At 37.1% G+C, this 15,000-nt stretch overlaps 6 non-coding genes across 6 annotated transcripts; 4 read left to right on the top strand and 2 right to left on the bottom strand.

The window, feature by feature from the left end:
* Positions 1–4,507: 4,507 nt before the first annotated feature.
* LOC147470786 (RNase MRP) lies at positions 4,508–4,733 on the bottom strand. The gene has a single exon (XR_015191486.1).
* A 597-nt stretch (positions 4,734–5,330) lies between these two features.
* TRNAR-ACG (transfer RNA arginine (anticodon ACG)) lies at positions 5,331–5,403 on the bottom strand. The gene has a single exon. It is a non-coding gene; the product is annotated as a tRNA-Arg (tRNA).
* A 1,679-nt stretch (positions 5,404–7,082) lies between these two features.
* On the top strand, positions 7,083–7,155 carry TRNAV-AAC (transfer RNA valine (anticodon AAC)). Its single transcript has one exon. It is a non-coding gene; the product is annotated as a tRNA-Val (tRNA).
* A 4,872-nt stretch (positions 7,156–12,027) lies between these two features.
* Positions 12,028–12,100, top strand: TRNAR-ACG (transfer RNA arginine (anticodon ACG)). The gene has a single exon. It is a non-coding gene; the product is annotated as a tRNA-Arg (tRNA).
* Positions 12,101–12,368: 268 nt separating this feature from the next.
* TRNAR-ACG (transfer RNA arginine (anticodon ACG)) lies at positions 12,369–12,441 on the top strand. Its single transcript has one exon. It is a non-coding gene; the product is annotated as a tRNA-Arg (tRNA).
* Positions 12,442–12,729: 288 nt separating this feature from the next.
* On the top strand, positions 12,730–12,955 carry LOC147470785 (RNase MRP). Its single transcript, XR_015191485.1, has one exon.
* Positions 12,956–15,000: the final 2,045 nt, after the last annotated feature.

Raw genomic sequence — 15,000 nt, 5'->3', positions numbered from 1 at the left:
TTGGAATAATGTACCGACTCTTCCCACTAACATTAACAAAGGAAGTCATGTCACTGATGAAATGTCATAAAATCGATATCGCAGTACTTTGCACTACTTTGCACTTAGATACCGAGCCAAGAAACCTTTAAAGTAGTGTTGAAAGGGTTATGCAAAGGGCGGATATGTCAGATGGAGAGTTTTACTTTGTTCTTAAATTGTTATTATCATCATTTTTATATGATGTTATTGCTGTTGTCATCAATGGGCTTAATATTAAGGTTATTATGGTAACAGGGATGATTGCAATAATGTTGATAAATGGAAATGATTGCAGACGATGATAATGATCAGTATAAACAAAATTATCATCATAATGATAGTGATACTAAAGACGATAAAAATAATGATAATATTGGTTATAACAAAAATGATAATATTAGTAATAATGATGTTGATAATAATAATGATAATAATAATGACAACCTTTATCATCATCTTCCCTCAAAAACAAACCTATCCATAATGCAATATCTCAAATTAATCCTTTCAACCTCGCCTGTATGTATTTTAGCACAAAGCATATACAACATACATCTATTAACGAGTGACATCATAAGTAAAATGAGCACCAAATATTCACTCGTTGGCTACCTTAATGGATATTAACAACGTAACTGGTTTCCGTCTTTTGTATAGTGTAAGCTTCTATCTCTATAATTTTCCGAGAGCTACTTGCTACTTTTAGGTGCTGTGTTGCTGTCGGTTGTGAAGGAGTTAGAGAATTTGATGTATATTGTGGGGTTACATGTGCTTGTTTGATATGCTTTATCTTGTGTCAAGGTTAGCGTATATGTGTATATATTTATATACGTATATATATATATATATATATATATATATGTATATATATATATATATATATATATATATATACATGTGTGTGTGTGTGCATATACATACACACTCACACACACACACAACACGCTTTGTGTGTGTGTGTGTGTGTGCCAACACGTTTCTCCGTTCCGAGAATCCAGTGTAGTTCCAGGAAAAGGCCAAGGTTAGCTGAAAGGGCCAAAGACCAAAGTAATATTCCTGAATGTTTTTCCTATCTTTCTTTCTCTCTTTTTGTCCTTTTTTTTCTTATCAATTAGAGACAACAAAGATATTTGATCACTCTTTGTTGTTTTTGTTTGGTTGACCCTGGTCTAAAGTCCCTGTTCGTATCAACTTCTTAAACTGTATAATTGTATTTGCAAAGAGATTTATGTTATACGATTTATGTTTCTTTTGTTTTAGAGAATGAAGTATTCATCAGAATAATAAACAAAAAAATAATGTTTTGAGAGTTTGATATCTTACGTTTAATGAGTTGAAATCCCTATGTAACGGAGACAATCTAGCGTATTTTAGTAAATTTATATTCTACCATTTTACAATGAAATATGACTAGGCAGATTGAGGGAATTAAATTAAAACAATTTTCAATTAATAAAAAAGAAAGGAGACCAATCATTGCATAAGTAATAGAAATCAACATATCTATTATCCAATTTCCGGTTTTTAGGTTAAGAAGTTTATTCATTATCTATCAGGTTTGGTTTGTTGTATAGTGATTGACAAGTACAGTGCATTTGGCAGATTCTGACAATAAACAATGTTATTTTAATAGGGTGCTCGTTAGACGTTACCCCCATTCTGTTACACATGGGGGGGGGGGTCACAGGGTATTGTGGCCCATGCAGTGGCATTATAAAGTTTTAGTAACATATTATCAACTCTAACACTGCACTCTTTTTTTTCTCCACACCAAGGGACCGTTGGATGTAAGTGTGGTATCAGGACCTGCCGTTCAGGGTAGTTTAGTTACTCCTTCGTGACGATAACAGAAAACGGTTAATACGCCACATTTTCTGTTACTCCAGTTTCATAATTCTTTATTTGCTATCATTCCGCAGTTGTGGAATAAGGGATAATAATGCAATATGTAATCCTTTGTATCATGTTTTTAGTTTGCTAATGAACGACGCATATGAGTAATAATAGATAAGCACATAAATAAGCCAAGAATACACTATGATGCTAACTACTACCTTAACCGCAACTAGGGCTGATGTTTGACGCCTGCCCCCCCCCCCCCTCTCTCACTTTATCTAGGGTTATCGGGTACGCCAGCCAATGAGGAGCTTTGCTCAACTCCCCCCCCCCCCCACTGGATTCCCCCAATCGGAGCACTTCGTGCCATTTACCCAAGTTATTGTAGTTTTCAAACAAAAACCCTCATATCACCAATGTAAACATCACCAGTGATTATTTATCTCTCGTTCTTCTTCTAACGGCTGCAGCTACGTACTCACGACCGGTTTCCACATGCTGCTGGCTCTGCTTATGTAACTCTGGGGACTGCGTACCCCCCACGCCGCAGACCAATGCCGAAGTGTGGACTGGAATGCCCGACATGGCATGTTGCATACCCCACCGATGTCTTTCAGTGGATGGAGCATCATCTCCCACTGTAATTACAGAGAGTGTGTGCTGCCCTCTAGTGAGTGGCCACCGTACTAATGGGCCTACTTTCCCATCCTGAGGAAAACGGAAGCTACGGGGTCTACAGCGGCATTGCTTGCTTGCTTGTCAGTTCCAGTCGTCATGGTTTAGTGAGCGGCGTGACTCTTGTCGGTGTCAGATTTTATGAGTGAGTGGAGCGGAATCCATGATGCTCTCATGGAGCTACGATACGCCAGGGTAGACTGACGTCTAGGTAAGGTTAGGCTTAATCCTGCCGTGAATAATTAAAATAGGTAGGTCAAGGTCAGCAGCCCGAAGTGTTCCGTGAAGAGGAGGGGGGTCTTTGCTTCCCTCTTGACTATGACAGACTGACGTTTCGGGAAGGTTAGGTGGGTCGCTATCCATACAAGATTACTTCCCCGAGGTTCGCGCAAGTGAAGTAATCGGCATGGCATAGGCAACCGCAGATCACTGTGCACACGATGCTCCGCACGGCAGCCCCCCTCCCCCTCCCCCCACGAGGGGTCGCAGGGTATTGTGGCCCATGCAGGTGTCATTATAAGTGACATATTTATTTTCAATTGCGTTTTATTATTGATAGTGTACCCTGCAGTTTCCCTGGTTTTCTCTATATCTCCCCCTAGTGTCGGGACCCAGATTGCGGGATGCAGGGGTCGAATCGCAGGTCATACGCACTATATCAGAATAGTAGAGGTTGAGAGGAATCCATCGAGACCCGATTCGTAGTAATTAGCAATGAGTCACTATTCCGATTATTCACACCATTTAGACTGATCTTTTTTTAATACCGCTGTATTCCGTCATGTAGAGGGTTTTACTATTTTTTGTGGATACTACCGCACTTTGATAATGATCATGATGTACTGGGTATGTATGTAATGACAGATATGTTAAGAATGTTAAGAATGGTATTATATATATATATATATATATATATATATATATATATATATATAATATATGTGTGTGTGTGTGTGTGTGTGTGTGTGTGTGTGTACTCAATCAAGGCACCTGTGGTAGTATGATGATATTTATTGTTGATGTGATAGAGCGCTGCATTCCGGCGTACAGGTTTTTATAATAAGTGGAACATAAAACATTTTTATCACGATCAAGATGTACAGGGTAACGAATTATATAATATTAAATATGTTAAGAATATTGTTATATATACGAACCTAGTTACTGAATCGATTTACTTGTAGCAGCGTAATAATATTCCTGAATTACTACCGATAATGTTGAGTTAACCACAAAGGCCGATTCTCAATTTGATTAAAATAATGTCATGTGATGACTCAATTCTCCGCTGCACACCTTGATGTCATTTTTTAGAGAAATAAAAAATGCTTTATCAACAATTCAAGCACTATACCCCCCCCCCTACTCCAAGGGGCCGTTGGATGTAGTTGTGATGACAATACATGTCGTTCAGGGTAGTTTAGTTACTCCTTGAAGATGGTGACAGAAAATGGTTAATGCGCCACGTTTTCTGTTACTCCAATTTAATAATTATTTGTTTATTATCATTCCGTATTTATTGAATAACATGAATGGACCTAATGTTTTACAATAAAATACGTTTTGGTAGATTATAAGAACAAAAAAGTAATTTCAAATTAGAAAAGGAAAAGAGAAAAACAGCCTGGGAGAGCATTTCGGCAAATGTTTCAAAATTATAATGCATTAGTATCAGAAATTATCCCATTTAGTGCTGCATGCTCTGTTGCAAGCTTCGTAAGTTAATCCGTGTTTTTTAGAATATCAGTACAGGTTTCTCGTGTGAAAGTTCAAATGAAACTAGGTAATTAGTAAGTTTCAGTACAATTGAAGGAAACTGCCGTCAACAAAGAACAAATTGAACTTTTAACTTAATTGCAATATCTCTAAACCTTTTTATTTTTTATTTTACAACATTCGAACACTTTCTTTTCTTTAAATTTTAAAGTTGAATAGTAATATTAAATTTCCGAATACTAAAGCTAAATTTGCAAAAGGCGCTGGTGAGACGTTACCCCCATTCTGTTACACACGTACATGTGCTTCCGCATTACTTTGCTATGACAAGGGCCCCTTCCTTCCACACACTCAGCCGAGGCTTCCTAGTGTCAATGCGGCCGTGGAAGAGGCCAAGGCATCATCGCCCGGCACTTTCTGCCAGCGGTCTGAGGAGTTTCCTCGGGAACCACGAGGGCCCCGAATGCGGAACGCCCACCACACAGCCGATATGAATGGTGTTTACAATGATATTCACTTATGCTGTTCAAATGTTTGTACGTGTAATTCCAATAAAATGTGCAATATAAGAACTAACATGTATAGATCCTTTACATATTTTGGTATTATGCATTCTAGCATGAAGTTGCAAGAATGTCCGTTAAATCAACATGACCGCACCTGAACATTCTACATTCAATAGCAACATCCCAAAGAACATTCATAACAATTTAATAAGAGTCGATGCCTACAACAGAATTTATAGAGAATAACCGTCATGAAAAAGTAAGTAACGGGTTTTCCTTCCTTGGTCTTGATCTCGGGTCCTGACGAACTCGGGTCCTGACGAACTCGGGTCCTGTCCCATTTTCCCGTCTAAGCAGAAAGTTATAGGTGATTTCAAACACATTTCACTTCATTCTTCATTACAGAAACTCCTGAAAATATAAGTATTCAATTGGAAACAATGCGATACTGGACGTCCTGAGGATTGCGAAATTGTGATATTGGACTAATTTAAAACATTCTAGCCACTTGTAGATTAGAGTGCCTTCTATGAAATTAAATTTGAAGTGAACGCATGAAACCGAAAAACATTTGATCGACCTTGCCAGGATTCGAACCTGGAATCTTCTGATCCGTAGTCAGACGCGTTATCCGTTGCGCCACAAGGCCTGTGATAGTGGGAGCGAATCTGAGGTAATGAGCGGCAAATTTGAAAAATTACTTAGACCTACTGTTTCAGGTAAGAAGTGCAACTTTCGTCCTTTAAAGCTCTTATTTTTATTAATATACTTACTTATAAATATACGATTTTCATCCACCCAAACTGCTATGGTTCACGAATTAGTGCAAGTAATTCGTGAGGTAATAGTTTTTTTTTTTCTTAAATGTTATTTTTACACTCTTGAATCTTACAACATCTATCAGATAGATTGGTAGTTTGCACACACCCCGCACAAACACAGGCACACACACACACATACTCATATATTTATTTATTGATACTTATATATATATATATATATATATATATATATATATATATATTATAATAATAATAATAATAATAATAATAATAATAATAATAATAATAATAATAATTTGCTATGTAGAATGAATAATACAAACTTGTATAATATATATTATATAATATATAATACATACACACATACATATGTATGTATATGTGTATATATATATATGTATATATATATGTATATATATACATATATATGTATATATATAAATATGTATATATATACATATATATGTATATATATATATATATCTATATATATATATATATATATATATATATATATATATGCATATACATATATATGTGTATGTGTGTTTATGGTAGTATGTTTATATGTTTGTATGTCTGTATATGAATTTATATTTGTATTTGGATTTGTATATGATCATGTTTATATATATATATATATATATATATATATATATATATATATATATATATGTAGAGAGAGAGAGAGAGAGAGAGAGAGAGAGAGAGAGAGGGGGGGGGAGGAAGGCTCTTATGAACAGTTGATAATTACTTGTTAAAATATTCTTACATCAATATACCTAAAATAAAACTTAATCTGTACATTGGTAGCCAGGACCACCAGAAACAGTGGTGTGGCAAAACAAAAAAAAGAACATTCCAAGGCTTTTTGTAAACGTTGTGCATTAAATTTTGTTTTATAGTCACTTGATTTTTCGAATTCGTAAAATTTGTATATTTTATTTTTTACTACAACATTCATTACTCACATCCTTCATTTTACCTACATAGGTGATTGTCTTACCACACATAGTGGAGCCGCTACACGCCATGAGATCATGCGTTCCACTCATCATGACGAAATCAACTCAGCAGAAATTTCTACCAGAGGAATAGAACCTTAATTAAAACACGTACCGGAAGAATGATTAGAATATGACGCACATAAAAGGGCTTTGCACAATTCTCTTTTCCAATAGTTCCAATTTCCGATAAGTCTCTTAATGTTAAACCTACTCCTTATTCAATTTCTCTCCTTTTCACCCTCTTTATCAGATTTATCCGTCTCCCGCTCCACCTCGATGGTAGTGTCCAACAGCAGCATAAAGACAGGTAGAATATCAGACATTTACAGACCATATTTACTGAAGCCAATATTATGTTGCAAACTAGTATGCATGCTTACTTTATTCAGCATTTCCTCATATGGGACGGAACAGTCACACTGACACCTTCAACAGGATAAATTATTAATCATGCGACAGGTACTGCAGACATTTACGTGAGGTCTAGAATAATATAGAAAAAAAATCTTCAAAATTCATAATCAAGCAGTGGAAATTATGTGCTCATGGTGTAGTGGTTATCACATCTGTCTAACACACAGAAGGTCCCAGGTTCGAGCCCTGGTGAGCACAGTGCTTTTACATGATCTGAATGGTGAAAATTTATAAACCGGAAAGATGGACTGTAAATATACATGCATTTGATAGGTGTGTACATTTTTTTTTATTCATTAAAGGTAAAGTTATATAAATACATATATCAATTCATATATCAATAAATAGATAAATAAATATATATGTATGTATGTATGTATGTATGTATATATATATATATATATGTATGTATGTATTTATGTATGTATATGAATGTATCACTCTCTCGCACACTCAACCACGCACCACGCCGCCGCGCAAAAACACACACACACACACACACACACACACACACGCACACGCACACGCACACGCACACGCACACGCACACGCACACGCACACGCACACGCACACGCACACACACGCACACACAAACGATTGATTAAAGATTATAGTGTAACTGATCGTATTCTAAGTCAACTTTCAACCCCATCTTAATTTTTACAAGGACTTCAATCAGTATTTAGGACATTTTGATTATTCTATAATGATTTTATGTGCGTCATTAATTACTTATGAAATTATAATTAGATTGTAACTACTGCCAGTGATTTCAGGTTAGTTATGCCGTCTTGTATAGGAAAAATAGGCCTATAAGTCCATTTCCAAGCAATTAGACGTCGTAAATTACAACTCTCGAAGCACAATGCCTTATTAAAACAATTGATTTACATAGCCACCCTAGTGCAACTAAGTTTGCAATAAGAAAATTGCTTGCAACACTTTTATTTATAAAGAGTTTTCGGAAAGAGTTGTCCAAGCAATAATATTACCAAAGATTTTACTATCTACTGTTGACTATGTCTTTTTTATGCCTATCATGGTTTAAGAGAGAGACATGATGAGATATAAAATAGTATTCGTATCGCATAATACATACTCGTTTTTGGAGACGTCACAGCATATGATCCGGGGATATTTATGCTGAAGACACGCATGCTGTCTTGGCGCAATTATCCGGTTATAAGCAGTATCCACAAGTCTGCAACAGTCATTAATTCAAATGCTGTTGCAAAGGCACAAAAAAGGATTTATTCGGGTGTTCAAAGTAAGTAGATACACTTAGGCCTTGCCAACTAAACACAAAACAAAGGACTGTAGTATTGCGCAATGGAATCAAATTTTCACTTGATCATGGTCAGTCTCAATGCTGGCGGCCTAGTGGGAGATTGATTACATATGATCCATGGGGCCACAGGTGGACCAGTGGAACTAGCATTGATGAGTGGCTCAACAGCATTAAGAATATCAAGATCATTGAGGTTATTTTGCTGGCAGTCTGTGCACAGCTGACCCCCCCCCCCACACACACACACACTACCAATTTGCATCGTTATGAATAGTTATCATGTCCATAATGCACAAATTATTGCGCAATGATTTATGTAAAATCTTTGAGTTCGATGACCAGCAAGGTCACTTGATTAATGCATGATTAACATTTATGGGCATTTACGAGAATTAATTATGATTTCCTTGTTTCGGGTAGTATCAGGCCAATGGAATCTAGCAGTGTTTGTAAGACGTTGGTGTTAGCAATATAAAAATTAGGAAAAGTAATATCACCATGTAGACTTCATGCAAAGTATTGGGGTAATATAATGTCAATATTTTGATTTCAATCAGCGGTTGAAAAGGCAACTCGAGATAAGCCTATGATTTCTAGCTGGGAATTACTACCATGATAAGAATATAATCTCAGACATTTTCGCACATAAAAGACATACTGAATAATAGATAATGGAAATTATAAAAAGAATTTAAGGTTCTTACCATAACAATAGCTATATGATCATCAGCTTTTATAATATTCTCTCAATCTTAAACATTTAAAGTTACAACAGACAATTAAATTCGTTTGCCAAAGCTTATTCGTTGGTATGAAGTGATCTAACGCACGAACGATTTTACTCTGATAATTATTTTTTATGAGCGGGTTTTGATATGACATAAGCGGAGGTCAACCCATCTTTCTAACCTATTCTAAGCAACCCTTTTACAACTCTATAACACTTCTGACTCCTTCATTCCTTTTCTTTATTTCTCTTCTTCTCTACCCTTTCCCTCTCAGTCTATTTAGTGTAGTGTACGCATGGTGCGTGTGCGTGCGTGTGTGTGTCTGTGATTACATGGAAACATACTTACATACACATATATATTCATAAAGCTTGCTTAATATTTCTCACACTGATGCTGTAACCGCCACCAAAATGGGACCACTTGCTCCCAGCTTTACATTTTCTATTAAGGACAAACTCTGTCAATGACTATTTGTTATGCATAACCGTTTATTCTCTTGTTCTTGATACTGTTTTGCATATACAGTACACGTGTCACATGAAAGATGATTTGTGTGAATGAAAACGCAAGTTTAGAAATAGTGTGAAAATAATATTTTTTCCAATATACAGTGCACCATTGGGCAGTTTCACAGACATGAAAGTGAGGAATATTCCGAAATCTCGTCATGTAATCTAATAATACATAATATATAAGTTACAGGAAACACACAGTATCCAAATAGCTAGAACTTTTTTCTTTATTACTTACGCCCATCTTATTCTTGCATATCATATAAATTAATCGTTTGATATTATTCAGTTTCCATTACAGCTCACACAATAGTCTCTCATGAGGGTGGTGCATTTTTTTTCTAAATCCTCGACCCCTTCATGATCTCCTTGACATACAAGATAAGGGATTAAACACCTTTGATAGAAGGATTTCGTGAGGCTATATACCTTATAATTGATATCCGAGATTTTGCAGCAGACTAAAATATGACTTGAAATCAAACTCAGCATACCAGACTTGCATCAATAAGTAAAAAAAAAATCATTATATCTATTATATGATTGCATATATTGTAAAAAATGTCAGGTTTTGACACCAGAAGTTCACTTAGGAAGATATAGAGACATAGGACTGAAAACGAAGAAACCAAAGTCAGATGTAATACTGGCCGTTACATATTGATAATATGCAATTCTGTATTCCATAAGTCATTTCCACACCAACAGTATTTGTATCATACAAAATAGAGTAGACGGTGGGTTGTCGGGAGCATTCCTTAGATGTAAAAGAATCCGTTGTAATAGACCCCCACCCCCACCCCCGCTAAACCAACGTCCAAAGTTGTAAACTATTAAATGGCTTGTAACGGTTTTCCTAACCACCCTTGTTTGAATACAGGGTCGGTTTCAGCCTTGTGTATCAGGGTGGGCTGGTAGGAATGCTATGTGGCCAAAGATTAGAGAAACTAGGTGGGTAAGACTCACATTTGGGTGGGCTGAACCTTCAACTGCCCTTAGCTAACGCCGTCCTTGTTTGAATAAGCACTTGGTTCTTTTTTATCGAGTGCTATAGAATCGTGATTGTGTAAAATAGTGTAGTTTAGCAACTTTACTTTCCTGATTATATGTTATGTATCAATATCCAATGATATAGAAAATGTATATGGCTGCTAATTCAAGAGTTTGGACAATATCTCAGTAGTATGTAGTAAAAGTACATTTGGCGATATTGATATCCGATATGAAAAATGTAGAATTATAAAATATGTATATGTAGTATATGTGTGTATGTGTGCGTGACATATATGTACACATATATAATATATATATATATATATATATATATATATATATATATATATATATATATATATACACATATGTACATATATATATATATATATTTATATATATATATATATATTTTGTATAAGGAGAAAATAAACTAATAGCTGTAGATTCATTTCTCTTAAGCATATACAATCTAACTACGCCAATGACATTATCCCTACATCAGAGGTAGAAACAGATATTGTACGTTGGGAAAGAGGAATTCAGAAAGAGAATAATGTCAAAGTAACTTACTCTATATATTATGCATATAGAGTTTTCTAATTTAGGCGTTCGAGTAATAAAAATACTGGACCCAGGGTGATGAGATGGCTTCTAGGGCCTCTATAGCCACTGACCTACTCTATTCTTGCTCTTGTTAACCGCATTATATCAGTAAACTTCCTGAACTATATGAGATCCCTTTGCCATTGCTAATGTTGTCTCCCAAAACCAAACGACCGCAGTAGATGTCTGGACACAAAGGTTACATGATCTATTTTTGGAAGTACTTTTTAAATTTTCTCTTGATATGCCCGTCAATCTAAAGTAAAAACAAACACACAAACACAAACATGCATACACACACACACACACACACACACACACACACACACACACACACACACACACACACATATATATATATATATATATATATATATATATATATATATATATATATATATATAATAGGGAGAGAGGGAGGGAGGGAGGGCGGGCATAAACTTAATATGGAATAAAAGTTGTACTTAGTCTATGATTTTGTTTTGTTTAGCAATTTCACTGTTACAACAATGCGTTACAGCGTAGCCCTTAATATCACATTTGTATGCCGCTCAGTGACTGAAGCCATATAAAACGTTTCATTTATAGGGAGATATATCATAGGGTCTATAGCCTAGTGACCGGGTTTCGTAACACCAAAGGGAATCGAAGCGTTGTGTAGCCAAATGTGGCTATGGTAGTCACACATGCCAAGCCAACGCAATGCAAAGTCAGATGATACTGCAAGAAAACATACCAAGAACAGGAGGGACACCATGGATTTGAAATGACAGGCAGAAATCAAGTTGGCGACGCATTGTAGAATTGAATTACAAGTCATAAACTGACATACATCAAGATGTGCAGTGAGAATAACAAAGATCAACATTTTACTTGCAGATTTCTCAATATTTCATTCAAATTTGCCACAAATTTTGAGCTATTTCCATCTCTAATACAGGCCTTGTGGCGCAACGGATAACGCGTCTGACTACGGATCAGAAGATTCCAGGTTCGAATCCTGGCAAGGTCGATAATCTATTTATAGGTACATTCGCTTGTTTTTCTCGTTTCAATATATCTCGATATTTTGCCTTATAATTTACAGGACTTTTATCCACCACTTTACTGGATGCTCACACTCTTAGTACAAGTATATTGCTTCAACAGATGTTAGAATTGTGAAGTATTTACTCAAGAAATATAAGAACCAACGAAGTGGACGTTTTACTAGACACAAGTACTAGTATCGACGGTGAATATATTTTTTCCAAAATGTGCCATTCCACCTATCAAACTAAGGCCTTGTGGCGCAACGGATAACGCGTCTGACTACGGATCAGAAGATTCCAGGTTCGAATCCTGGCAAGGTCGGGAATATTTTTATCAGGCTTATCTTTATAGACTTGAAGATAGTGAGCGTGCTAGCCTTCCTTGTAAACCTATTTTTGTATTTATGTATTATGCTTCCAAGTGGTTGTGATCCATGTAATATGACGTGGAAGCCCTCTTTATAAGCCTATTTCTGAATTTATATACTACACAATGTACATCACATGGTTTTACGCTTATTCTCTTCCACACTATTAGTATGTACCACGCTCTAGATTGGGCGGGTGGGTGCGGTGGGATAAGATTACCTTCTCTCTTCACTTATCCTGGCTGTGTGGTGGGCGTTCCGCATTCGGGGCCCTCGTGGTTCCCGAGGAAACTCCTCAGACCGCTGGCAGAAAGTGCCGGGCGATGATGCCTTGGCCTCTTCCACAGCCGCATTGACACTAGGAAGCCTCGGCTGAGTGTGTGGAAGGAAGGGGCCCTTGTCATAGCAAAGTAATGCGGAAGCACATGTACGTGTGTAACAGAATGGGGGTAACGTCTCACCAGCGCCTTTTGCAAATTCCGTAGCACACCAATACATAATGACATGTAAATGAAACTATTGCATAGTGATATTTAAAAAAGAAAGTAAGAAAGAAAAAAAGAAAAAATGAAAAAAAATTCCCACCAGTGGTAATTTGAAGTCTACGTGGATTATAAGGCTAGAAGTACAACTGTGGCCGAGTCATCTTGATGGAGCTCAGCGGGACATACAAAATGGCGGCCCTTTATAGCCAAAGTAATTATACGTTGTTAGGATGCACTTTTTTATATCTAACCTTTGTCGATAATGACTGAATCCACACGGTGGTTTATTTAATTTTGTATTAAGAAACATATATATGATCTCAGTTCGGCAGAGGCGAAGTTTTATGACATTGATATATTATCTTCTGAGAATCGAAACTGAGATAACCTGTAAAACTATCTACGACACTCTAGTCTGATATTCCACTGAAAATATCCTATTAGGGTATAAAACACAAATTATGAGTATTACAGCTAAACATAGGATGAAATAACTCACGTGCACACTGGTCATTTGGCTAATAACAGTTATTAACACCTAGGCCTATCTTCTTTGCTAAAACGATTTCCAACTGGTCCAGCATAAGAATCTGTGTAAATAATCGCCTTCGGTGCCGCTGAAATTGATCTACTAAATATATGTATACTAGATACTTTACACGTTAGAAGTAGAAAAAAACACCAAAAGACATTCAAGGCAATATATCCAATTGGTAATTTTCCTAGCAATGAAAAGACAGTTTGATAATAAAGTGTCAATATCTGGCATTTTTCGTTGAAAAAATGCATATATAAATTAAAATATATATTAACAAGAAATGAAAATGTATTAGATATAATGAATTGTGAAAAGTAGTGTTGGTTTAGTATAGTTATATACGATACAAAAAATTGTCACGCATACGAAAATACCGTAAACAAGGTCCGCTCGTAGAGAGAAGGCAACATTTAACTATTAAATAACCAATTTTAGTGAGGTAAGAAGTACTGGTCGAACCGTAGACGTGTAACGAACGTGTAATGTACAGTAAGTATGGAGCTGTTTAGGCAGTTAGTTTTATTTGACGAATCGTGATGGCATAATTTCGAAGTAGAAAAGGGCTTATCATTTTGAGAGCGTTTACGAGTTTGTCTGTGAAAAAAAGTTTCATGGCTAAAACTAAGCATGGGTCTGAATTGGCCTGTTGAACGTCAATGTCAGGAAAGTGCTGTAAATTAAATTAGTTGCAGAAAACAGGCTTAACGAATTTATAGTCGATATGAATGAACGAAACAGAACTCGCACAATATAGCATCGAAGCCTTTGGGTACCTTGTAGACCTACATGATAGAGAGCATGGCAGGAACTATCATTTTAAGTAATACGTAATACATATGTGTTAACGCTTTGCATTTAAACACCCCCCACACCCACACACCACACACCCCCACACCCACACACCCCACACCCCACACCCCACACCCTCACACCACCACCTCCACACACCACACCCACTCCACACCCACACACCCCACACCACACCCCACACCCACACACCACATACACCCACACCCCACACCCACACACCACACACACCCCACACCCACACACCACACACACCCCACACCCACACACCACACACACCCCACACCCACACACCACACACACCCCACACCCACACACCCCACACACACACCCCACACCCCACACCACACCCACACCACCCACACCCACACACACCCCACACCCCACACCCCCACACCCCACACCCACACACACCACACACACCACATCCACACACCACACACACCCCACATCCACACACCACACACACTCCACACCCACACACCACACACACCCCACACCACACCCACACACCCCACACACACTCCCCACACCCACACACCCCAAACCCACACACTACACACACCTCACACCCACACACCCCACACCCACACACACCTCACACCCACACACACCTCACACCCACACACACCCTACACCCACACTCCACACCCACGCACCACACACACCCACACACCACATAC

The sequence above is a fragment of the Penaeus japonicus genome, unplaced genomic scaffold, assembly GCF_977035675.1.
Source record: "Penaeus japonicus unplaced genomic scaffold, GWHDUDI00000001_assembly GWHDUDI00000012, whole genome shotgun sequence".
NCBI lineage: Eukaryota > Metazoa > Arthropoda > Malacostraca > Decapoda > Penaeidae > Penaeus > Penaeus japonicus.
This window is presented reverse-complemented; position numbering and strand designations above follow the sequence as displayed.